Source organism: Drosophila virilis, chromosome 4 (assembly GCF_030788295.1).
Source record: "Drosophila virilis strain 15010-1051.87 chromosome 4, Dvir_AGI_RSII-ME, whole genome shotgun sequence".
NCBI lineage: Eukaryota > Metazoa > Arthropoda > Insecta > Diptera > Drosophilidae > Drosophila > Drosophila virilis.
In genome coordinates this window covers 12,012,290-12,040,050 of record NC_091546.1, presented here as the reverse complement: position 1 = coordinate 12,040,050, position 27,761 = coordinate 12,012,290, and the positions used below count along the sequence as shown (strand labels likewise).

At 40.3% G+C, this 27,761-nt stretch overlaps 1 long non-coding RNA gene across 2 annotated transcripts; it reads left to right on the top strand.

Moving 5' to 3' along the window:
* Positions 1–385: 385 nt before the first annotated feature.
* On the top strand, positions 386–23,501 carry LOC116651697 (uncharacterized). 2 transcript variants are annotated; one of them, XR_004304733.2, is made up of 3 exons: positions 386–544; positions 19,383–19,466; positions 23,052–23,501. It is a non-coding gene; the product is annotated as an uncharacterized lncRNA (long non-coding RNA). The 2 variants fall into 2 exon arrangements; XR_011416707.1 differs by lacking the exon at positions 23,052–23,501 and adding an exon at positions 20,127–20,315.
* The last annotated feature ends 4,260 nt before the right edge of the window (positions 23,502–27,761 follow it).

Genomic DNA, 27,761 nt, shown 5'->3' with positions numbered 1-27,761 from the left:
CTTTAGCGGGTGGGCGTTGACCTTAATCTGACAGCCGAAAGCCGGCTAAAAGGAAAAGCAGCAGTCATTTTGTGGGCATTAAAAGCTTTTCACAATTTCACTTGGCTTGTCCTAGGCCTCGTCTGAGTGTTTGGGCACACGCATAATTTTCATTTAGTGCCCCTTTTGTGTACCCTTTTTCTGTTGGCTGCTGTGCGACCCTTGCCAATATTGTTAATGGACCCGATTGTAATGGGCCATTTGGGTTTGGGGCTCTTTGGCTATGGCCATATGTGCGCATATGAATGTGTTGTTATCTATGCCTGGCCAGGCCATAAAATTAATGGCTAGTGCGCTGCCAAATGGAGCCTTGAACCAGCATTAACCCAGTGACCTTTGCCCCAAACGACAAATTAGTAATTGAAATTTGAAGTTCAAGTTAAGTGAGCTCACTCCAGAGACTAAGACAAGCTTTTGGTCTTTGCACATTGTCACGCACAAAGCCCAAAAACCTATGGGATAGAGGGCCAACTCTTTTAAGTCGAATACTTTTCAAGTCCAACAGGTATGTCATGTTAATCTTCATTTATGTTAGCACACCCAAAGCCGTATCAGTAGACACCCAAAGACCTATCGGATTAGCTAGGCCTTGATTTACCAAATTTAAGTTTTAGCCGACCGCTTACTAAACTCTTAAATTATAAAAGTATTTGTTATAATATGCAAGCTACAAACTTGAGTAAAGGCATTTGAACTTTAAAGTTAATACAAAAGTCTTAAGTCCGTTCTTTAATATGCTAAAAAAATGTAATTCCGACAAGTTCTCTCGACATGTCTAGGCTCTCCCATCTAGATCCTTTACTGAAAACAAAGACTTTTTTTACTTATAGAAACTATTTTAGAAACTTCATCCTCAACGCTTAAAATTAATTCGACAACTTAGCTTTTGCTTTGAGCCTTCAAAGACTAATAAAGTTCGTTAGCTGCAAGATATTACCAATAGATCACATCTTATATATGTAACATTAAGTTGAGTAAATTTTAAAATATTTAAAAATTAAAAAATATTTCAACTTCATAATCTTGCGTAATGATACCCCTTCTGAGTCTTTGAACTTCAAACATAATTCAGCTTAGCTCAACTCTTAACCCGGCACATGAATGCGTTAAGCATTAGGCTTAAGCTGTCTTGACAAGTCCTGTCGGTCGTAACTCTAGGGACCTATCGGACTAGCTGAACTCTTAACCTTAAGTGCCAAACTCTTCAACTAAATGTAAGAAAGAGAACCCGTTCTTACATTTCATTTTAACCCTTGGGTGACCTTCTGCGTATCCTTCGAGGCGACAGCTCTCTGGAACGAGTCTTGGCGCAGCTACTGGCATGTCCCGTCGTGTGCTCTAAATGCACACCCGTAATTACGAGCTCATCATATCGTGCGCATAGTTACGCTTGATCGTTTTTAAATTGCGAGCGGCGCACTTCCGCCCAGAAGCAGAAGGAGAGCATGAACAGAAGCCGACCCAATGTGGATTTAATGGGCGAAGGCAATGTCGGCACTTCAAGAAGTTGACATAATTATGCCAGCAGCAAGACACCATCGGGACGTTTATCGTTGATTGTGCTACCCCCTTTGCGCAGGATCTAAGGAGTCATTGTCTCGGGCAACGGGCAACCCTTAGGCCTATCAAGAGTGCAGCCTGCACCCTATACTCTTTGGCCTGCTGGCTTGGGATGCCGATAATGATGATTCTTATGCTGAAACATTCCATTGCGACAGTTGTTACTGTTGCCCAAGGAAATGGGCGTGGCACGCCCCACTGTGATTTGCATAGCTGTCAAAAGCGACACAAAATCAACGCTAAGTACAGTTGGGTCATTCAAGCAGAGCGAGAATCTCGAAAATCATTAGGTGCATTTTCCAATTGATTTCACGCGCTAACCACAAGAAAAATCAAATAAAATAAAATAAAAGAAAAAACCAAAATCGAAATCGAAAGAAAACAAAGCAACTCTCGACCAAAATCAATAAGCAGCAAAAGGCAACAAACAAAACCGAGAAGAGGCAACCGCAACACGAGGCAAACTCGCAACAAGGCGAAAAGATTGCAAAGTCCGGACCCATGTAATGCCATACTAGCATATTCCATTCCAGACCCTAACAGACCAGACCCCATCAGGCCAGACAATTGTTTCATTGTGACCAGCTTGTCACGTAGGGAAAGCCAGTCGGCTGCTGCTGCTGCGTTTGTCGTGTCTCCTGTCGCATTGTTGCAAAATTGATGAGGCGCAATAGATTTCCGTATGCCTGTGCCTCAGCTGAGCCCTGTCGATGATGCCATCCCAACCATCCCTAGCCGATTGCCACTGCAAAAAATTAGACATGAAGTGTACCCTTCAATATGCCGAATATTTTATGCTCTTTTCTAACAAAAAGTCCAACACTCTGAACGTAAATAAATATTTATATATATACTAAATGGCATGAGGCAGTATCTATGCACGATACATTGCGTGCCTGGATATTATATATTATAGTAAAATTGCAAATATCTGCTGCAATACGTTACGCAATTCATGACACAATTGTAATACCCTTTGCAAGGGTATAAACAGTAGGAAAATGCGGCAATACAAAGTGAAAATTGCTTCTGGGCAGCATCTTTTTACGCCTGATTGAAACTCAAAAGTGTTTTGGACTGCCTCTAAAACACACGTGATGTGTCTGATGTGTGCGGCTCTTGCCTCGGGTTTTGCCATTGATTTGAGAAGGCTGCTGCCCCCACACACACGCACAACCCAAGTGCTGGGTGCCTCACTCACCCCACGAGGCGGCTGAATGTAAACAAAATGTGTCGAAAAAAAGCAAACACCACACGTGGAATGATTTACGGGTGCTTTGGCCGGGCAACAACAGAGGAAGGGCAGCCGGATATCAGCATAGCAGGATAGCGGGATGCAGGATGCATTTGTCAACTGATTTGCATAAATGGTCATTAAATCATGTCGCTGGCCAATAGTTGTTGCCATGCTCAAAACTTGCTCATGTCCAGTTTTTAGCAAAACCCAAAAATTTCAAAGTCTCCCATCGTTAATTGTCGTCGTCGTCATCGTTGTTGTGCCTCACATGGAGCGGATTACAACAACAAATACAATTTGCCGACGCTCTGAATGTCAAGTTCAAAATGATTTACAGACTTTTTGTAGCGCCCCTTTGAGGGGTAATTAATTGGCCAGCTGGAGCTGTAACTGTGCAAAAGGGGTAAAAGGTTGGGTTTGGCATTGCCAAAGCCAAACAAAATGTTGTTAGTTGGAAAGATGAAAAAGAAGCCAGTGAATGTTTTTATAGTCATGCCGACATATGCTGATTTTGGCCCTAATGAGCGGCCACTTTGGCAGAGCGGATGAGCCAGCGGCTCATTAGGGCCAAATACACGAAGCTGCAGAGAAAGCCCCATGAAATATGACCTAAAAAATATATATACTCAAGAAGCATTTGTCCTGATCCGCCAAAAATAGTAAAAAAAAACTCAACTAAATGCCGGAACTTGGCTTGAACCCATTTACACACAAAAATGATTCGAAACTCGAAAAAATCAGTAAATAATAAGTGAAAATGTGGGTAAAATAAAGCCTCTGCAATTGGCTACAAAACTACTTTTGAATATCTGCGCATAGAATAATTTCTTATAATTTATCACTGATAAAATTATTTAGAAACATTTAGTCCGAACAAAGCCGGCCAACCGCAGCTAGAGGTTATATAAATCAACTACTATTGTAATGCCCTAAAAGGATACTAACCCATTGCCCATACCAGATATGGACAGACCTAATGAAGACAATCGTTAAGCAGCTGTTCGCCCTCTGACGATGACAACTTGGCAGCAGGCACTGTCAATGCTACAGCTACAGCAATAGCTTCAGTTACAGATACTTTGCTTCTACATCCAATGAATGGCCCCATGCACATAATCTCAAAGGCGCGGCAGTTACAAAAGCCTCGCATATCAATGACTAATAATCCAACCATGGCCTCGACTAACAATGCAATTTTCTTATTGTTGCAGACAGATAACGAGTCGACAGAGAGGGGGAGAGAGAAGAGAATTGTGGACAAGAACAGGACATCTGTCATTCAACTCATTCAAGTCATTCGGTCTGTGACAGTCGCTGCACATGACTAATTATGGATTGCAGCTTGTCCACAATACCAAGACCATGACCGAACCTGACGCCGAGCTCCTTTTGGCCAGAGCTAATGATGCCTGACAGACACTGACGCGGTTCGGGCCAACTTATAGGTTGCCGGGTAGCGTGAAATATTTGCCATCAAAATAGATACAAAACATGCTCATAAGATACAAAACAACAACAACAGCAACAAGAACAACAACACGCAGAATAACAACACTTACAAAGTAAATTAACTTTTATCGAAGCATATTTTTGCGCCCGCTTTCAATATCAGGGTGTAGTGTGTGGGGGGAGGGGCAAATCTTGAGGCCTGGGCCTGGGCATGTGACTGACTCAGCAGCTGCATAAACAAATTGCAGTCAACATTCATAATTTCCTGTTTAAATTAAAAGTCGGCCAAGAGACCAGCAACTGCCGCTGCCGATCGGCTAGTCACATAAACCATTTCCTAGTGACAAAAAATTACAGCTCCGAGGCCGGCCGAGTGAGAAGGAGAGCGAAAGATCTCAAGACTGGCCCAAGACCGCCGCGGCAACTGCAAACCACGCACAAAATCTCAAAGGCAGGCAATTAAATGTCGCCTTCAAAAACCGAAAATCCAAAAACCGGCGACCTGCTCGGTGACCACAGCAGGCGATCTATCCAACTATTATGAAAAAAAAAGCTCATGACTTCCAAGCCAACTATTTTCAAATATTCAATTTTCAGTGTGCGTTTATTGATTTTTATTATTAGCCACAAAAACCAACGACAAAAATGTAAATCGATATCGATACGACGACCAAAATTATGCATTTGATGCCAATTTGACGATTTGCCGATACGTTTTTACGAGCTACTCTTAAAACCGACCAAGAAGTATTCCAACTATATCATGCCGTTTGCTTAAGTGGGGGCGGTAAGGTTACATACTCAGAGATCATTAATATAGCCAAAAGGTAATATGCCTAAATTAATAGGTAGATGGATGGTACATATACATGAAATAGACTTCGCTAGATGAATTATCAACTGCACAACTAGATCATAGACTAGACTATTCAAGCTTAAATGTAAACGCCAAAAGGGTTAATGTTGAATAAATTTCCAAGGTTTTATAGGAACCCAGATATATCATATTGACTCCCTTTAAAATTTGGTGCCCCATCTTTCGCCTTCTAACACTTTTTACTTCGTTTGCATGCGTTCCTCTTTTCTCCATCTTTCCTATTTTTCTTTTCTACTCAATATCTCTTCTATTAATCTACGAATTCTTATGGTTAGCCAGACAGTAGAATGCTTGCTGCAAAATATCCTTATACTACTTTTTCCTTTAGTAACAAGAATGAAAATTGATCAAAAATATATTGCAATTTTTAATCCCATCATCTTTTTTCACTCTGCCTCTCTCTCGTCTTCTCTTCTAAAGTCTATTTTACTTTTCCTTCTTTCTGTGATCTTTTCCATATTTCTGAAACATTTTTGACAGAACTTTTCCCGATTGCACTGCGTGAATTTTGAAGTTTTTCCAAGTCTATGTTTTTGTCGTATAAGTTACAATCTCTATCTACTTACATTTTTCTTGCTTTCTCTGTTTATCTCTGTTATCACATAATTCTTTAGTCAATTAATCAGCAGGGTATTTAGGATTCGGCATTACGATAGCTGTTTACCATCTAGTTTTTGGCCAACTGAAGGCAACCGTTGTGGCGAAGCGGCTGCCATCGTTTTGGCAATGCCGCCGACGCCAAAGGCGAGCGGTAAACAGATTCATGCCGTCTGCCCCCTACCCCTGCCCATACCCCTACCCCATTCACCTTCTGGCACATACAGATCAGCTGCTGGCCGCCATATAATTATGGTTCGTTAACCTGTTTTTGTGGCCAGTCAACGCCGATCAACGTCAACAACGTCAACTACAAACTGGCAACTGGAAAACGGGCAACTGTCGCCTGTCGACTGGGGACTGGGGGCTTGGGACTGGGTGCTGGAGGCTGGGGCTGGGGGCTGCATATGAATGTCGTTTATCATAATCTTATCAACAATTCACATTCAATTATAAATCAATCAAAATTGCACCATTTTCATTTATTTCATTTGTTTTTTGTTGTTTCGCCGACAAATGCACGCTTTGGATTATTGGAATTGAGGCTTGGGTTGTGGCTTTGATTCAGATTCAGATGTCGATTGATATATGGCGACCGCTTGGAGCTCCCACCTTTAAGTCTAATTTAGGCAAATCGAGAATGGGTAGTCTGCAGAGTGAATTGATCGATTCGCATATCGATTGCTTTTGGTACAGTTTGTAGCTGTGGTTATTTATGGCCACTCGGTTGGCATTCTGGCTGATTGGGTCAGCTAGTCCCAGACGCTGTGGTGCGTAAATTTATCTCTCAATTGCGAATTCCAAATTGCAATTTGCAACCCCCCGCGGCACAGTATCGAACCCTCTACAAGCCCTAATCAGGGACAGAGAACCACACACACACACACACACACACACGCACACACATATGCACACTATGATTGCAATCAAGTAGCGCTCATCTCTATTATCTCTGCGGTTGCTTTTTACTTATCTCTTGCAAATCTCTGCCAAACTTAATGCTTCATTACTTTCGCTTCTGTCTGCCCTGGCAACACACTTTCAATTAGAAACCGCCCGCCATATGAGAATCCAGTGGACGAATCGCACATCTAATCAAATATCTGCACTCGCACACGTGACTGGCATATGAATAATGCAGTATTTAGCCACATACAAAGAACTCAGTTTGCATTTGCATGTTGCAAACAAAGTTAGAGACATTGACAGCTGTAGAAATAAAAAGCATATCTCTCAATATATTAGCTCAAACTAAAAGTACTCGACTCTAGTTTTAAAGAAGAGCATATAACATCATCGTCTTCATAGAAGTGGTTGATGGGGAAAGTTACTTGTTATGACAGCTGAAACTGTAAGAGAAATATAATGCACAGCTTTAAGTCAGTTAGCTTAAAATTGAATAAAATATCGCTTTAAGGTAGATTTATTTTCTATTTGTAACTACATTGATGCCCCATTCCCACTCAACGGAGATGGTTTTAAATAATAAGTTATTTCTCTCACCCATTTATGCACGCTTTAACCACAATTTTAGTTAAAATAGAATATAAATGTAAAGTCTAAATATAAATAATGGCACTTCCTTAAATGAATTCTCTCTAGATTAAATTTAAGAGCCTGGTTTCATAGTCATATCATAATTTGTTAGATTTTAAATGGGTTGAGTTACCGACAAAAACTGCTGCAATCAAACAAGAAATCAAATTTATGCAAATAATTCATCAATTTGACAAATTTCCGTAGTTACTGAACGATGTCAATTCCAATTAACATTTGATAGAGAAAAAAAATGGGAGAAGAGGAAAAACAGACAGCAAAGTGGAAACAGTTTTTAAAGCAAGTTAGCCGAACTCTAGCTGAAATTGCATATTTATCTTTACATCCCATTAGCATATGACAACATTTCGTACTTTCCATTTGTTATTCTAAATGTTATGAAACCGAAAACTTAAGAGCCCACGCATATGCAAATCAAAATTTGATGTGTTTTGTGCGCAATCTTCATCTTCAGACCTGCCCCAATCGAGAGTTCATTCGGGTTCATATTGGCATAGCCTTGAGCTGCTTTTGCTGCTGCTGCTGTTGTTGTTGTTGTTATGGCAACATATTCTATTACACAACCAAAACAGAACTGGGACCAGGCCCATCTTCAGCTAATTATGTCGAGAGTCTTAAAGCTACCCACACAAACTCAAAGTATTTATAGAAACTCATATACAGGGCGCGACGTGGAGTGAAACAAATTAACGACATTTTAAAATTGGCTACCGTAGCAAAAAACTGGCAACATTTTTAATTCTTGTTGTCGCTAATTAATTAAAAGGTGTGCCTAGGTGTGCTCAGGTGTGCTCAGGTGTGCTCAGGTCTGCTCATTGCTCAGCTTTTCAACGCGTTCTTTTTGATCATCCATCAAAGCAACTCAAGGCCACATGCAAAGTTCGAATTGAGGCAGCTGTAACAAAAATCCATGCGACATCGGCCCTAAGGCATTTGTATACACTTTTAATTGGTATTGCGATAAAAGAGGTATCATGCAGGTAGTCAAAAAGGTATTATGCAACAACACGACCTATAAAGTAATATGTCTGGCTGTCAGTCTGCCTATTTAAAGCCATCGATCTAGGGAACTTTGGGAACTAGAGCTTATATAACTATAATATTTCAAATTCGAATTTTTGCTACGCATCCATAAACAGCCCTGGTTCAAGCAACTCATCTATGGAAACTGTAACATTTAAAAATAAGCTATCGTTAATTCATTTCACCACATATACATATACACAGAATTTGCATACCTCTTATATCTTTTATATTATGTATGCATCTAACCTGATAGATATAGATACTTTTACAATTAAAAACAGACCCATCTTTATTTAATAAATTTATATTATATACTAGCAGGTATCATCATGTATATATCGAACTTGATAGATATGTATGCATTATATTATACTTATGTAATATCTGTAATATGTAAAAGAATATCTGTAATATGTCTTATTAACCTAATATTATCAAATGTCTATTAAATCTTGAATACATACTAAATACACAACCTTTGCTATAGACTCTCATAAATTATGCCCAGAATAAGATTCTTAATAGTATTTCCTGACTAATCCCATATCCATAAAAAATGCAATGGAACTTGCTTTATTCTTCTGCATCCCCTTAAAAACTTTTACATCCCAAATACTACACAAGCAAAGAAACTAAAATTTAGTTTTGATCATGATTAAAGATTGTTTCCTTTTCTATGTATTTTAATGCCATAGTCAAATTTCTGATATTCACATACTTCATAACGATTCCTATTTCTAAGGTCTGATGATACTTTATGAAGGTTACCCCTAGTCAAGCATTTTTTTCTAAACATTTTCAGGGGTGTGTTGCTCGAAATTGCAGTTGTCATTAGGCGTGTAAGGAGCGCTCCATATAAATGTGTATATGAAATTTATAAAAAAATCATTTCATATTGAGTTCTTTTTGATTTTGCATAAAAAATGCATTTGAAGAGGCAGCCCCGAGGGGTCAGCGACACCCGCTGCCGGCACAGGGGTAACATCAACAACAACACCAACAACAACAATGCCAGCCCAAATTAATAGAATAAAATCAAATCAGCGCAACGGTTCAGTTCAGTCTGAGACATAGTATATACAATTTTTTTTATGATATTTGTGACAGAAAATTTTATGCATTTTCCGACTAATTTACTGCCATGGGTTGTCCTTAATGTGCTGGCTCGGAGGGAAACTGGGGCAACAGCTGCTGCTGTTGCAAGTTCAACTAATTGCATTTAATTACGCCAAGTTGTAAGCCGAAGACGAGCACACACATAAAATCCAATCCTGGGTGTCACAACAAAAAAGGAGTGGCTTTTTGGGTCGTTCGGTCAATGATTTTTATGGCACGAGCATTTTTACGAGCAATTATGCAACATGGGGCACGAGCTGCGAACGGAACGCAGTTAGGCGGCTGCTGACTCTATGGGCAGCTGCTTAGGAGGCGTGTCCCTGACACGCTTCGACAACGTGCAACATTGAAGCGTAGCGTGGCAAATGTTGCCTGATGGATTACAGCCAACTCCTCTATCTCTATCTCTTTCTCACTCACTTGCTTTTGCCAGGACACCCCTTTTGCCTTACATTTGATTTGTGACAAATTGTCACAGTGACAGGCGTGCAACGCGGCAGCTCTATGCGACTGCGCAACTGCCACGGCTACTTGGTGGCAGCAGAGGATGCCACACACTTGAAAGTGTCGCTGCGCTGGCACAACAACACATTCGTCATTCGTAGGCGATTGACAACAACAACAACAATAGAGACTAGACACTTTTGAGGCGTGTGCCGCGATATGTCAACTGTCATTAGAGCTATCTCCAGAGTTAGGCAGCATTTGGCAGCTTGTGACAGGCGGACGTGCATGACGGACGGCAGATTTAATGCTACCTTCCCAGCGAAACCTCCTGTTCGCTGGCCTTGCCCCTGGCCAAACCTAACCCAGTTGCATAGTTTAAAGTAGTTTTGCTTTTTTCACATCGTCATTTGGACACTCGCAGCGAAAGCAACGTCGCGCTTCAACAGCAGTTGCCAGTTGCCAGTCGGCAGTCGGCAGTCGACAGTGAGGCTTATGGGCGAGGCAACTGACACATCATTGAAACATCAGACGTAGACGTCGTACAGTGGGGCCTAAGGCCGAAAAGCGTGGGCAAATTAAATATTTTTACTGAATTATTTGGTTAATTCAACAAACTAAATACTCATCGGAGTTTCTAAAACTATCTTAAATTTAAACAAAAAATGTATTTCATACAAGAAGTTCACTTTTGATCGATCGGTCCTGTTGTAATAAGATTTCGCCTCTAGTTATGTTAATGCATTGCATTTTTTGATCAAAATACTTTTATAAGCAAAAGATTTTATAGTAAAATAACTCAACTTTCGACTGATTATATCTATGTCAGCTGCATGCTATAGTGCTCCGATGAGCTTCCGGGAAGACGGAAGACTTGTAATACTGATCAGCAAATTCTAATTCCTTCTGTAAATGTGCAAATAAGTGCGTTCAGATGCTTTAAATTTTACAACAAACAATGTGAAACGACCCCACTGTTCGTCGTACGCTCAGTACAGTCGCAAAACAATGAGCTATAAATGAGCTGTTGAATGTGATAAAGCACTTAACATGCCCATAAAACAACTTGGGGAATACCTGTTACATGCACAAGACTGCAAAAACTCACAGAGATGAAAGACAGCTAATTCATAATCATCATAACCCAGCATCATAATGAACATTGGTCAAAAGCGTGCTACCGCAACTCGGTCAAAAACATAGCGAACATAGCGATTTACATGTGGGATGAATCGTCAATCATAATTTGAACTAAAACCTTAACAACTTCTATGCAGCTTTATATGGTTAGGGCTGCCACCTTGCTTAGTGGGCAGGTGACAATATTTAAAGATATTTCAATAAACGAAGAAACAAAACGTGACCTCGAGTCTTCGATCAAAATAAAAGACTATTAAAAGTGTTAACGATTTACATAATTTTCACATTAAAATCTTTCAGTTTCAATATGCTTTACTATATCACATTAGTATTTAAGCTTGCAACAATTTAAGTCTCATGTTTTTGGAATTTTTAGAGCAAAATTAATTCATTAATAACTTTGCAATAAAAAAGGGTATAATTAAATTGTGCAGGTGTATGTTACAGACTACCTCAAGCACAAGTTTTGACAAGGACGACAAGCTAAGTTTAGATAACCATGTCCAGTCGACCATCACAGAAACTAACTGGCCATACTTTTTGATATATTATCTCGATTTTTTGTGCTTGCACACATTTAAAAACCATTCATATGCCCTTAACATTTTATAACGATCGGACACTAAGCGCCGAAGTTATTTTAAGGCCTTTAAATTGTTTTTTTTTTTCTTATTAGAAAAGAGAAAGATTTATTGTTAGTTCAATCCGAGGCAGTTTGCAGGATATATCCTAGTCAATCACTTTCGCCTTGAGTTCTCTTATTTATGTCATCTTCTTGATCTCATAACTCGTCAGTTGCACTCCCATTCAACACACACACACACACACACACACACACACACACACACACACACACACACACACACACACACACACACACACACACACACACACACACACACACACACACACACACACACACACACACACACACACACACACACACACACACACACACACACACACACACACACACACACACACACACACACACACACACACACACACACACACACACACACACACACACACACACACACACACACACACACACACACACACACACACACACACACACACACACACTGTCAATTATTTCTGCGATATTTTCCATCAATTCCCCTTACCCCGTCCCCTGGGATGAGCTGCGAACACGCCCCAAGTAAAACAAATATAATTTCGGAAAGTAAATATGAAATTATGATTGCCCATCAGGCTCTGGTTTCGATTTCTCTGCAGCAAAGGGCCCGACAACGTTACCCGAACCCGGTTAAAATAAAGTGAAACATTTTTAATAAAGCAAATAAATCAATCAGTAAAAATTAACCGTTGCTTTCATTATCGGTACACAAAAACCAAGCGATTAACCCAATGATAAGCCTAACCCTTCTCCCAACATAAAAATGTCAAAAAATGTGCGAAAAAAAAACGCGGGAAAAGGGTTAAAAAACAAAATATTAAATCCGACCCTGTTTTTGCCGCTGAGCTACAGAAAATAACAGCAAAAATGTAACGAAAAATTAATTAAAAACGTGTCGAAAGTGAATAAAAATAAGTGAAAGTTCAATGGGACAGCGGACGAAAATGAAGCAATTCCAATGAGTAGCAGAATATTTGGCGTGAAAAACATTAAGAAAATGCGTGAAAATTGAACCATTGACTGGCGCAAAGGCTTAGACGCGCTTCATTTGAGGCGCTAGATAGAATCCCAGGTAGCTGCAGGGGGTTGCATCCAGCTCTAGACAGCTGCCAGCATTTTTGCTAGCAAATATTGTTGCGGCAGCATTATAAAGCGATTACGAGCATTTGTGGGGCGCGTTGTCCTGCGCTAATGCGCGGCGAAACAATTTAACAAGTGACCAAAACCAAAATTCCAATTCACAAAATTCAAATCCTGTTTGTGGGCATGTCAAAAACAGTACGCCCGCTCACACGCCCCGGCCGAGGCCGAGGTCGGAATCGACCCTGACACACACAAAGGGCATGCAATTAGAGCAGGCGAGGGTGGGAGAGGCAGGTCCGTTCGGGTCCAGGGTCGCTGATTGCATTCCTATTGTGTGGGATAGCTTCTCATTTTAATCCTGGCCATTGTGTGCACTGATTTTGTTGTTTGTATTCATTTATGAATCAAGCCAGCAACACGAAATGCAGCAGCAACTGCAACTGGGACTGCCTTTTGAGCTGTCAACTGGCGGCGAAAATGTGCGTTTGGAATGAAGTTGTCAGGCGCTGAATGCGACGACGCCTGCGATCATTTAAATATTTCAACGAACGCCAATCGCTGGCCAAGTGCTGAGCGCGTAATTTAAGCCCAAATTGACCCAAAAAACACGTACTGCAGCCATGTGAACAGAAAACTGTCGAGCCCAAGACCCAGAGAGACCCCAGACCCCAGACCCATGCGACTTCCATGCGAACTACGTAAGCCAAGCCAAGCCAAGCCAAGCTGAACCATAGACAGACCAAGACCAGTCCGCTCGTAAGCCATGCACTTTATCTATGGAACTTTGCTTGGCAAGTTGCATAAATAATCCGCCTAGCACTTCAAATTGATAAAGACAATTTACAATTTACAATATGCATGGGCGCCTGCCAGCTTAGACCCAAAAACAATTTCAATTTAACAACACAAACAACGCTGGCAACAACAACAGACATCAATAATCGCCTGTGTGGCAGGCAGGGGCAAGCAGGGACGGGCCCGGGTCTGTACCCCGGGCAACGACAACCCAAACAAATCAAATTGGAGTCATTTACCCGTCGACACTCGCATCAGTGTGTGGCAGCAGGCTGGCACATGGAACATCATGTGGCAGTGGCATCTGCTTTGGCAAACAAGATAGCTGAAAGCTAACTCGAGACGCCACAAAAGTTAAATGCGCTTCAAAAATAAACATTTTAATTAAGTTTTCCCATGAATTCCACGTACATAACATAATATCCTACGACTGCTTGACTAGTTCACAAGTTCCTGTCAAAGTTCACTTAAGTTGACAAGCAGTTAAATTGCTTTCTGTTTTGTTTAAATGTCAAAGCGTGGTTCAACAAAATTTTAAATGCATTTTTTAATGTCAATTGTAAACTGTTTTATGGCAATTTACTAATTTAAAGGTGGTAAGACAAGAACTCTTTATGCGTGTCAACTATTTAATAAATAGTAGTAAACAAATGCCAACTTCAAAACTTTAAAACATACAGGTACTCAGGCAAGAAATGTATGTGCATGTCAAATATTTAACAGATGAATGCAGCTCAGTTTAACAGGCAGATTAGCTAACGAAAATATATCATGGAAAAAGTAAGGATGCCCCAGAGATACATATTGCGTAGGTCTAATGAGACAGTCGATTTTAAACTAACTTTAAGTTTCCACTGGCTTCCCCTGACTTTTATTCCCTTCACCCGAACAAGTTAATAAAAGCGAGATTTTTTTTTATTTATTTGTTTGGTGATTGATCTCATTCTATGTAGTTTCCGCTGGACAACATTTCGACTCGTACTCGAAAATTCACATAGCGGTAATACCCAGTCAGAAGTACTCTTTCCTTGAAAGAACTCACAGTTTGATTATGATGCATGCAAAATGTTCGAGCTGTTCAAATTTGCACTTTTCGAATACGAATCGACCCACATATGCTGTGAATAGAGCTGATGGAGCTCCGCTCAAGTGGAAATTGCTTAGCTCAGTCTCTCAACGGCTCCGGTCGCTGACTTCGACTTCGATTTCGTCTTTGGCAATCAATCAATTGAAGTGGCCCAGGCCTCCTCCATGCAGCATACGGGAAAATTATGAAATTCTGTGAGGCGGACATCCTGCAGTGAAAACGGCGAACCAGTTGTTAAAGGTGCGCGTGTCTGAGAAGGTAGTCATGGCCAATTATGTCACACACACACAAGGCACGAGGCAAGCTGTAATCAAAACTGGTTACCTTGACATTGTCCATTGCAACGACTCGCAAATCGCAATTATGCCTCAACGAGCTGCGTCGTTCACTGACTGACCGACTGACTGACTGACTGACTGACTGATTAAGTGACTGACTGAGAGATTGACTAAGACTGCCTGCAACTGCTTTGGACTTCTGTGTTGTAGCTTTAATTGGGTCAGGGGGCCGTCTAATGGCCACATTAAATTGGATTAACACATTGCCGATGCACTGGGACGCCACCGAGCGGCCGAAACAACTAGCAATTTGCTGTAATTAAATCCAGACTCGAGTCGAAGTCTTGCCTTGCACTTAAATGGCGCATTTAATGGTGTAATATCATTTGTGCGCATTGCGCTTTTAATTTCTATTTATGTCTCTTTGGCAATTTCTCTTAATTGCAACAGCAGCAGCAGTAGCAGCAACAGCTTCAGCTATGCAACAGGCAACTGTAACAGACTTGAAGCAAGCCGCAACTGACTCACTTCATGCCACACACAATATGCCGCCAGACGTGGACGTGCGACAACGTTTTGATAAACTGCATTCAAGTCACTTTCGACCCACAGTTGACGCCTTTATCAATTTTTCGTATACCCTGAACCCATTGAAAATTAAAAAAAAAGGGTATAATAGATTGATGCAAATATATGTAACAGGCAAAATAAAGTGTCTTTAGCCCTTAATGTATTCAAATTCTTGATCAGGACGAGGAGTTGGGGTCGAACAAACCATATCTGACTGTCTGTGAGAGCTAGTCGATCTGGGAAAATATAAAAAGTTGAGAACTGAAATTGGAAAGATATATTTACATACTCCTATACTTCACGCAGAGAAAGTTTGTAATACTCAATGTCTTCACCCATTTTTATAATATCAATAAATATAGATTTTGAGACATTTTTATTGAAGTTATGAGCTTTCAACAAACATGGCACATAGCTATTTTATTTTTTGGAGCGGAGGCATCCCATTTCCCCCAAACTTTTGTACAAACAAATATAATTTTTTAAAGAAAAGCTTAGGCCCGAAAAATTTCATATAAATCAGGGTGCTTGGTATCTCCTTGCCGGGCATTCCCGACTAGAGCACACTTGCTTGCCTTTTTTTTGGTGCCCACCAAAGTGTCAAATGCGCCCATGATTAATGCGTTTTAGAGTTCTAAATTCTGAAATTTAAATACTGAATTGTGATTTCACACTGAACCATTGGAGGGCAGCCGGTTCAAGAAGTTAACAAATTCAATTTTCTACTTTATCAATATGTGCGCATTCAAAATATGAAAGGGAGAACATGTGTGTGCGTTTATCTACGGTCGTGTTTAGTTTATTTTAAGTTCAAATAAACTAATTTATCATGCCATTAGATAGTGCATGCCAGCCTTGAAGTCAATCTCCGGGCAAACATGTGTGTAAATAAATAATTGGCCAAAGCCAATACAAAGGGGCGACCCAAATAAAGCCTTGACTAGCTGCTACTATAGAATGCATACGCACCAACATTGATTAGAGGCCTATTGAAGAATGGTAAATACTTTTCAGAAGGCGAATCGAGGGGAGTGTCAAGAGATAATAATTGTTGGTCATGCATTTAAACACAAAGTAGGCATGAATTCTTTCAGAAAAGAATAGCTCAACTCACTTTAAGCTCAAATGCGCTTTACAAATATTTCTTGGAAATAATATTTTCCGAAAAGGTTAGTTTTTGTATTCGAAAAGAAAACTGTAACAAAATTGAGTTTAAGAGTTTCACCGAATTTCTTTTCTGAACTGCATAACAGTTCACGGATTTCCTTAAATTCTATATTATCTTAATAATTTTCACAATCAATGGAGAAATTCCTTTGAATTTGTATTAACTTGAACTTTCAAACATGAGTTGGGACTAAATTTAACATATATTTATAAAAGCCCAAAACAGTCGCTGACCTCACCCTGAAAAGTTGTTAAATGCCAAAAATTGATGCATTTAACACACGTTTATTAAACTGTAAGCACTTAATCGAACTTTTGAACTTTTACTGAGTTTTTTGTTCGTAGTCAATCAACTTTGTCCAGCCTTGGGCTATTATTAACATCTTTAAGCTATTACTAAAGATACCAAACTCTTTTTTTTTATATTTTATTAATTTATTTTTATAAAGACTTAAAATTAAATTAAAAGTGAATAATAGCAAAAGTCTTTAGTTAGAAGGTAGTATACACTTAAATATCAGACATCTTAACACGTATTTACATTCATGGTTTTATTTGGGTAAAAGGTGATTGATTTCAATTTCTATTCTGAGATTGTTTTTGGAATTTTAAATTTTCCTAATCAAATCTTAATATCGACGACCTTTGGGACACCAGACACCAGCTGCTGGTGTTAGATTTAGGCTCCCTATCTCTCTCCTGTTTACAGTAAAAAACCAATTGGCTAATTTTCGAAAAGATATTGGCCATATTTTATATAAACGGCATCATCGACAGAGCTATCAGCAAAATGAAATGAAATGAAATTTCCCACTCAACTGTACACACTTGACATTTTGGCATTAGCATTTACATAAATCATATTGGCGGCGGGAATTTAAAAAGCCAACGCTAAAACTTAAACCAAACACGACGTAGCCAATAATGTTGTTATTGTTGTTGTTGTCGCTGTTGTTGTTGATGATGCCGATGACGGCATTTCCATCTGGCGACTTCAAATGTTATTCATAATGCCGAGTTTCGTATTACTTGGCAATTTGTTGCTGCTCCCATGCCAAAAGGTCAGCTGCAAAAAAAAAAAATCAAGAAGTAACAACTATCTACAGCACTTCAAAGTCTAAATACCCTAAGAGTGTGTTTCTTTAACAACATTTTATTGCCAACCAATAGCTGTTTTAAGTGGCATAGTATATCCTAGACCGATTTGATATGGGCATATATATATTTCATGTTTTGGTCATTTTTCTTTGGGGATACCCGATATTTTAGTTTAAGGCTTATCATATTATATTATTTGTAAATGCCAAGCTTTGCCAAGAAAAACATTATGTACCGATCGGGCCAACCTCCAAAATTGTCTGCAACACTAAAAAGCGGACCTATACAGAACTTCGAATCGTTTAATAATATTGATCAAGAATATATTTACTTTACCCAATTCTTAAGCCTTCTATGCGTTACAGAATTTGTGCCAAAGTTATAAAACCCTCTACAAGAGCATCAAAAACTGAGCAAGCCACAATGAAGAAGTCGACAACAATAAACATAAATAGGGGCAACCTAAGAGACCCACAGACGCCAAGGAAACCGGTTGCTCCTTGCGAGGACCTGGCTTCCTGGCGGTTCGTTATTGACTTTAGATTCGCGTCCCACACTCTCGTCAACGCCCCCTTTCAGCTCATGTTTTGTGCTTCGTGTCGCTCAATTCATGGCATTTCCAAAGGCAGCAGCTGGCAGAAGACGTAGAAATAGGTGCTGCCCCTGCGGCCAGCGGCTACTGAAATCAAGCACAACACAATATGGCGAATTATGGCGCTTCCTCATGACCTTTAAAAGTGGCAGCATCTCCTGCTCGCCGACCTCACGAGTTATGCAATTACGCGCCACATTCACATTCTCAATCGTTGCGCATTTGTAGCTGATGCTGGGCAGGAGCTGCTGAGGGGAGTTGCTGCTGGGCAGGAGCTGCTGCTGCTGTTGCTGCTGAGTCAGCCAATGGGCTGAGTTGCTTTCGAAGGCGTCGCACTCATAAGTGCGTGATAAGCATTTTGATTTATGCCATTGAGGAAGTAACACGCACACACACCTAGCTAGAAAGATAAATAGATACAGTCTGTTGCAAGTAATCCTTAATTGAACGTTGCAAGCAAACTAATTTTATGGCATATTAGCAGACCATTAATTATCATAGCGTTATAAATTTTAATGCCGATTAATTGCTGCCAAAACACAGACAACAACAACAACAACAACAAACTGCGAACATAACTAGCGCTTGTAGCACACATGAAAGTTGTTGCTGCTGCTGTTGTTGCTGCTGTTGCTGTTGTTGCTGCTGCTTATGTTGCCGCTGCAATTGCTACAAACCATTCCAAAAAACCAAACAACTCTCCAAAGCAGAGCAATGCGTGCCACTGGCCAAAATGTCTTCCTGTTGTGCGTGGGTTGACTTCATCGTCCATGTCGTCAGATGCTGCTGCTATTGCTGCTGTTGCTGTTGCTGCTGTTGCTGCTGTTGCTGTTGCTGTTGCTGCTGATACGGATGACGATGGCAGCGTTGTAAATGACAGCGTCATCAAATTGCCCGCACGCGTCATAAACCCGAAAAACAAAAACGAAATCAAAGCAAGTTTAAAAGATTCGGTCTAGACCGAAACGAGATTTATCTACATATATAAAATTTGAAAAATTAAATAGAGTTTTGTCGTTTTTCTTTTCAGTTCAGTTAATACCTATGGACACTTGTGTTAAATAAGAATGATTTCTCTTCGTGAAGGCCCAACAAGAGTTAGATAAAAATGTCAGTAAGTAGAAATCCAAATTTAAATCTCAAATATTGCTCAGAGCTTTTTTTGGACAGGCCTTAAATTATCTTTTCGCATAATTAAAATCTAGTTAACTAACAACAAATTTTATCAACTAACATTATTAAATTAAATATCAATTATATTTCATTGGTGCAATAATACACTGCAAATATTTTTGAAAGAATTATTTATTTAAGAAGTGCACAAGGCGATCAAGCTATCTTTAACTTTTGTTGTCTTCTTATAATTCTTAAGCGGCCTTTTCTTTGACTTGATCTTGATCAGAAAACCTGTATCTTCTTGGCACCAAAGTATGTCAAAATCTTTTTCTTAAACCCTCAATATCTGCGAACTAGGCAGATGGCTTTTTGTTAGCTGAATGTCAATGTTGATAGTCTCTTTAGCTTCCATGAGGCTTTTTATAAATGGATCTTAATATTTTCTGTAAGCTTTCAAGGCATAAACATAAGTGTCAAAAATCATGCAGGTATTACCAAACTTTTATATATTTTATATTCTTTATATTAGTCTTTACTCAACAATATCTTTCCCTGCCTCGGAATCTCCTTCATTCTGACTCGCAACCTGTTTCGGCACGGCTTGACTCATATCGTTATTTGCTCTCTATATAAGTAATTATTTTATGTTCCCCCTTAGCCCTATTCCGCGAACGTTCCAATAGACAACTACCTTGCCAGCTGACCACGAACTTAGTCCAAAAACCCAAAGGCCCCATTGCTCGCTTCGCAAGTAGCGCATTCTTAAGTCCAAATTATAAACGCATAACTCTTTTTTTTTGGCCACGCAGCCGAAAAGTTATTTATGTTATTTTGATTGCACTTAGAGTGTATTATTTTGATTATAATGGTTATATATGCGGCATAAATAAACATTTTTGGATTTTCGCTTTTGCATTTGAATCGAATATTTATGAGCAGCCGCATCGCAGCGACTCGCGGGAGCAAACTGCGACATAAACGTCGCGCATAAGTGTATCCACACATTTCGGACTGATTGACAATATATTGGGCCCCCAGATAGGTACCCGTAATACCCGCCATTTAGACAACAGGTACTCTCTTCCGCCTACTGCCCACACACACACATTTCATCGGCAACAACAACCACGGAGACGCTTTGATGTGCAGCGAAATGAGTCGATAAACATTTTCGGGTTTTTGGGCAAACTAAGCTAAAATGTTTTGGATTTTTGGAACTCGATCGCATATCCGCTTTATGTAATGAAAAGCCGTAACAAATGTTTGAGTAGCGTCTTTTGTTTTTTTGGCAGTTAGTTAATTAATTAAGTCTTTTAAATTTGTTTTATTTGCTTTGGCGGTTCACTCAAAGTGTATCGTGAACTTAGCCGAAACGGATTTCAGATAAGGTATCATTAAAAAAAAGTGTGACGAAAATTTTGGGTGTTAAATTAAAAGATAAAATGGGAAACATTGTGTGAACATTTGCATTGCATTTAGGATTCTTGTACACGCCAACATCTTCATCTTCGATGTATATTTTCATAATTTGCCGACCCTTTCACAAATTTGAATGACAAAGAAATTGATTTGAACGAAGCACTAAGATTTAAACACCATTTCACAAATTGTATTTGAATTCTTTTAACATACCAATAACTGCTTTTTGTTGCATTTATTAAGGATATACCTTAAACCTCTTGCTATTCTTTATTTGTCCTTTTGACTGACTCCTTCCCAATACATAATGCTTAACACAAATTAGCATCCTTGCTTAAAATCTAGGGTTACGACTTTAAGAGCCCGGAGATGACACCCACCCACTCAACCAGCCAAAGCAATGGGGCATAATTCATCTAGCTGATTTCAGCCCTTGACAACATTTAACTTTAGCGAAAAATATTACATGTCCAGTCATGATTCATAGAGCTGGTCTGACTGCTGCCTAATTAAGCATAACTGCAAAAAATTCGGGAAATTCGGCATTGATTTTGCCCAGGCAGCTGCTCACTTACCCCCTGCCGGGGTCACATCCACGCCCCATTATAAAAAGCGAAAATTATGATTGCGAAAATTATGACAGCTCAAAAATATTTCTGCAGCAAAATCTATTTATTAGCAGTTCCAGAACCCAAGCCCAGGGAAAAAAGTAAAAAACGAAAAACATAACAAAACAAATCTATAATTTCTGCTCAAGGAAAAGCGATCGGGGGAAAATTTATAGGACCTCGCTTTGTGCCATGCAAATTTATGACAAAACATTTGAATATAGCGTTGCGGCCGTGCAGAAAGGTAAACAATGGATGTAGAGCAAATAGGGCGAGGCGAGCGGGTTGCAGCGTGTGCCTAATAATTTAATTATAATGTCGAAAGCGTGCAAAATTCGACAATTGCACGCATATTGAAAAATTGCACAAACCTGAAGATGAAACCGAAGGGTTTTCCCATTGGGACCAGGCGTCGTTCTCCTGTGCATCTTGTCCTGTATGCGGGTTCAGTTTTTCATTTTTTGGGCTAGGGGTAGCTACCCTTCGGACATCGTCGTCCGCTAACCACGCTTAACGGCTCATAGCTGACAGCTCGTGGAAGGTCTGTCGAGCAACTGTCCAGAAACTGTTCATATCGTATGCCAATGCCTCGATCCATATCGCACCCACGCGATAATGTCAATCAAAAAACTGTTCGGCTCAGGAAAATTGTTCAATTAACATCGCTGGCAATTACACGGCGTCCCACAAGATCCCCAGGGGCGATAAGCAGCAGCGATGCCCGGCCGTAACGGGATAGGGATATCACTCAGAAACGTCCAACCGGTTCGACCATACCCTGCTCTGAATGAGTGACGTGTGACCAGCGGTCAGCGGACGTCAACAGGGGCCGACTCCGACTCCGCCCGTAGCTGACCAGGGGAATATTAAATTAAAACAAAAGGTTACCTTTGAGCATGGATTGTGAAGTGGCCGCCAGTTGCGTGCGTGTAGGCCTAATAGGATTTACGTGCTAAGCGTAATTAGTGAAGAACTAGTTTTAGTTGCCTCTGGGCGCAGATGCCAATCAGAGAGCTCAAGGGCTCAGCGCGACAGTGTCATTTATCGGTTGTTATCGTTATCGAATAAACTACCTGGACAGCGTAGTTTTTCCCAGTGGGTACAGTTGCCACTCAAATGGCTCAGCGCGACTCGCCAGCTATTGACTGTTATCGTTATCGAATTCAGTGCATATCAAGCGTAGCCTTTGAAGAACTAGCTCTAGTTCCCAATGGAAACAGTTGTCAATCAAATGTCATAACTCGCCAGTTATCGGCTATAATAGTAATCAAATTCAGTCGATTGCCAGATAGTTCCAAATTTCACTGGGTACAGTTGCCACGCAAATGAATCAACGCGACTCGCAAGTTATCGACTGTCATCGTTATCGAATGCAGTCTGCCATCTTCGTCATCATAACGCCTATGTTTACACATTCAAGTGGTTTTTGAATAATTTGCATATTTAATGAGCTCGCACGTTAGTTTTTCCACTTTTGTTATCAGCTAGAAAAACAAATAAAAATTAAGTGAAAAAATCCATAGAAAATTGTATCTTTTTTTTTTTTTTGAAAGCAGCGCATTGATTAGCTAAGCAAAACGGTAAAACAACAACCCCTCAACGGGACAGCGACAGCGGAAAAGGGTTGGAAACTATAAGGCTAGGCTACAGCAGGGCAGCTGGGGCAAGCTGGAAGCCATCCATCATTTGCATAAAACTGAAGCTGAAGCATTTAGGGCACGGGACTGAGAGATGCAGGCTGACAACTGCAAAGCACTCGGAGTTCTTCTATTACCAACATCCGCACGCACACACACATAAATCAACTGCTGTGCCCAGTTACAGTTACATTTATGTAGTGTGTAATATGGGATTGAAGCTGGATTTATGTTCCATAAGCTTAGGCGTGAGTATTCTAGCATATGTCGTTTGCATACATTTTAAATGGCACGAATAAAAACTCAATCCAGACCTAATGGATTGTTTAAAAATATGATTGGTAATTAACGCACACCTGTAACAAATTCTTGTAGGACAAGGTTTATATTTCAAATTTAAATTTGGAAAAAAAAATCAGAAAAATGTTAAACAAAATATTTTTGTTTTGGTTTGCTTTTGGCACATGGAATTAGTCTTTATTTTACCGATCTGCATAAAAGAACGCAATCTTTTGCTGGCAATACTTTTTATATATATATACATGTACACACATTAGTTCATGCCCTCTGAAAGTTGGTAGACCAATTGAAAGCACATTGAAATACTTTGTTTGTAATAAATACAATATCTTCCTATTTGCATACTTAATTACAAACGAATTCTAGCCTCTGAGTACATAGTCTTATTAATCATGAATAGTAATCGTAGTTTGCAGCATTAAACGCATTTGGCCGACATATGTGTTGGCCATCTCTCGTTGCCATTATGCAAAACATGGCACTTAGATAAGCAAACACAACACTGCAGCTTAGACAATGGTTAAGCGCCTGGACTGAAGGCAATCGATATGTCTGTGTTCTGGAAATGCAGTAATTGGCACAGGCAAAAGCCGCAGTCATTAGGCTATAGATATGGATGTTAGATGCATTTAAGTGCTGCCAAAGTGCACAGCTACAGTCAAGATTTGCACATGTTTAGAAAGTAAACAACAATCCACTTACCAAGGACATTGTGATATATATAAATCTGATACTGAAAATCTGTGGATTAAGTAAAATCAAAGTCAAACAAGCGCTGCAATACGTTTAGACTAAAACAGTAGAGCTGTGTAAAACTTTAAGAAATTTCCTAAGACCAAATATTTAGAAATTTAAATCGATAAGGAAATTCGAGATTTTGTGCTGGCTTAGATACCATTACATCTACTGTTGCTCAGAGGTCTGCATCGTTTTCCCACTTACTTTAAAAGTTACAGACAAAAACGATTTAAATACCTTGCTCCCAGAATGCCAGCTGCCTAAACAAGATATTCTACAAGCCACTTTCCACATCTCTCACTAATCTTAACGAGTGCATTTTGCAGGAGTTTGGCGCACACACACATACGTGTTGGATTTATAGCTTTGTCTGTTAGAATTCAATTTAATTTTCAATCAGTAGACATTGTAGTTGCTCCACTTGTTGTTGCTTTAGTTATTTCTCCTGCGGTTTCCTTAGCTGCTAAGTAGCCGCACGCATAAAACTTCAAATTGAATGCACTGTGCGGCAACATGCAACGAGCTGCAATCGGATTCTGAAGGAGCCAGGCAGCCTGCCCCCTCTGCCGCTCGCCTTGCCACGCACAGGGAAAACAAGAGTTCAGCTAACCAGAAGGCAACACGCAAGAACTGCACCCGGGACAGCCCGAGGCGAGCAAACAACAGCAGCGGCAGCAACAAAAACCAGGAGCCTGAAGCATGAGGCGTCCCATGCCGGGGACCAGGACAAGGCAAATAGAGAGAAATGTAGGTAAATATGTCGACTGGTTGCTGGGTTGGGTGCCTCCTCGACACATGGTCGGGGACTGGGACAGCGGCTGGGACCGAGGCATGGCTCATGGCACGTGGCTCGCTTGAATTTGTGATGTGTTTTCGATTTTGCCACGCGCGGTTTTTCACAATTTTACTATTTTTCCATTTTCCTATTTTCTTTTGTATTTATTGTTGCAGAAATTGCAACTTTGTTTACTTAAGCATTGCACAGAGCTCTTGTTGTTTTGGTTTTTTGTTGATGTTATTGTCCGTGTGCTCATTTGTACTTTGCAGAGTATTTATTTTCGATTACTTTTGAATTGTTGTTGTTTCTGTTTATGTTTCGCATTGTTTTGCGGCATTTGTTGTGAGTGGCCCAGCGAATTAGCCAAAACAGTTTTCATGCCCAACAACAGAATGTCTCGGACCTAAGTCGTATATTGGCAGAGGGGCCACGGGTCAGGGGCGGGTGGGATAAGAGCTCAAGGGAGCATACAATAATAATTATAATTTTTTCTTCTTTAACGTTGCTGCTGTTTAGTGTAATTACACTTGGCAGCTGAAAGGACAGCCGTGAACTCTGGCCGGCAGCAAGTGAAAATTAAAATGTGTCGGCGTTTTGAGCAGCACGAAGCAAACAAGGCGCGGCACCCAGGCACTGTGGTTGCCAGTCACTAAAAAGCAGGCAAAATTTTAAACGTAACTTAAAGCTTTGCATTACACCTTGTTTAAAGCCTTCCTCAACGCTTTGCTTAGATAAACGCAAGCAGAGCTTTTTTAAGCAACAACACTAATTAGTAGGAAGGAAAAGCTCGTATACATGTTACACGGACACTGAATTTTAAATAGCCTCATGCTTACCTGAGAATTTATGAATTTATAGTCATTAATCTCAAAGCACGCATACATACCTCTCAGATTAAAGCTTAGCTTAAGGTTGATTTTAGTTTCAATAGGCAGCTTGTCGCCAGGGGGATACATTTTCATTTGGCCTCATTCATGCTCTTTGGTTTAACTTAAGTAGGTGAAGTGCTGTCTCCGGATTCTCGCTTAAAAGTATAAGAAGGTGATATTTGGGAATCCAACCTATCTTAAAATTTTGTTTTTAACAGTCTACATCATACTTCCTGACCTTTAGGAAAAAGTGTTATCAAATGTTCCATAATGTTGTCATCTAGCCTTCTCACTAATAGTTGGTGATTAATGAGAGTTATATTTTAGACCCACTGTGCGCTGCTTGACAAGTGACAGGCCAGCAGACATGCCACACACACACACACACACACACACAGACACACACACTGTGGGCACATGGAAGTGTACCTCCTCCGACCTGCAGCTGGTGGTGGTGGTCGTCGTTGGTGCTGGAATATGCGACACTTAAAGCGTCATCGCAGGCCACTGCAATCGCATTTAAGGACTAAAACGGTAGCGAGTTGTGACGGCGGCACGAGTTCGTGGTGCGGCAGGAACTGTCGCATTTCCGCATTGCAAATGACTCCGCTTCTTGCCATCAGCGCGGGCGCGAGCTCAGCATTTTTGTAATTAAGATAAAAGCGACAAAGACAGACCGCAGAGCAGAGGGCAAACGCGGGAGACAGGAAGCTAGACATACCAAAAGCGTTTAAGTGTTTAGGCCGAAGTCCGCATTTGAGCCAGAACAAAGGAGAGCAGCACAATTTGCGCTGCAGCTGCATCTGGAATTATGTCCGAGCGTTGAACAATTGAATCGAAAAAATACTAAATAAAGTAACGTCCTCTTTGGGGAGATTGCACAAGTTCTATCTTCCATACCGTGAGGGAATTGAGATTAAGACTTAGATCGAAGCAAGCTCAGCTGTGTCTTCAAGGGTAAGCCCAAGGCCCTAAGCTTTCGCCTGTAGTAAGGATCTGAGCAAACACCATTGAGGCTGCTTAAAAAATTAAACGGCCAAGTTTTCATCTTCAAAAGAAGTCATGTGTCATCGTTCCTAAGGGTCAACTCCATAGGCCAAAGATAATAAGCATCTTCGAGAGACTATGTTCTGTTAGATCTGGATAAACTGCTCAGTGCCTTGTTTCAGAATTTGACAACTTGAAGGAGTCAACTCGAAAGCCTAAGCACACTCTTCTTTAGTAAGGATCTGAGTAACATAACTTGCAATATAATTACAATTAAAACAAATATGCCTGCCAAAGTGTTCGACTTCAAAGAACTGCAAAGCTATCGTTCCTAAGAGTCCGTTTCAAGAGCTGCAGGACCATCATAAAGAGAGTGTATACACCCACTTTTATATAGATTCCATTTACTTATATATATTGCCTTGCTTTTCAACCGACGAATGCGAGACTTTAAACAGGATCGCGAACTTTTGTTCAGCGTATTTAATTCCCCACATATTTATATCAGTTGGGTATTAATATTTCCCAGTTGTTGCGGTGCGTATAGCATAGCTTTATATCTAAATCAAGCTCATTTTATATATATGTTACCTTTGTGGAATTGTTAAATGTAGCATGCAAAATTGCATAGAGCAAATGTCAGCTTAGCATCAGAGGCGAAGCCAGCCAAAAGTGAGCAGCCACGCCCCGCAGAGATTGAGCGCAAACCTCAGGCAGGCAAAACATGCGCTACAATAACAACAACAACTGATAACAACAACAACAACAATAATAAGGATGGTATCAGCCTGGACAGCTGCACAATACGCCCAACCCCCAACAGAGCAAAGCATCAACCCACCAAGCTACCAAACATCGAGAGGTATTACAAGCTCATCAACGGTTAGGATCCTTTTTTTTTTTTTTGATAGACTTTTTGAGTTTCGGCTGGACCAGCCCTTCGATTGTCATTCAAAT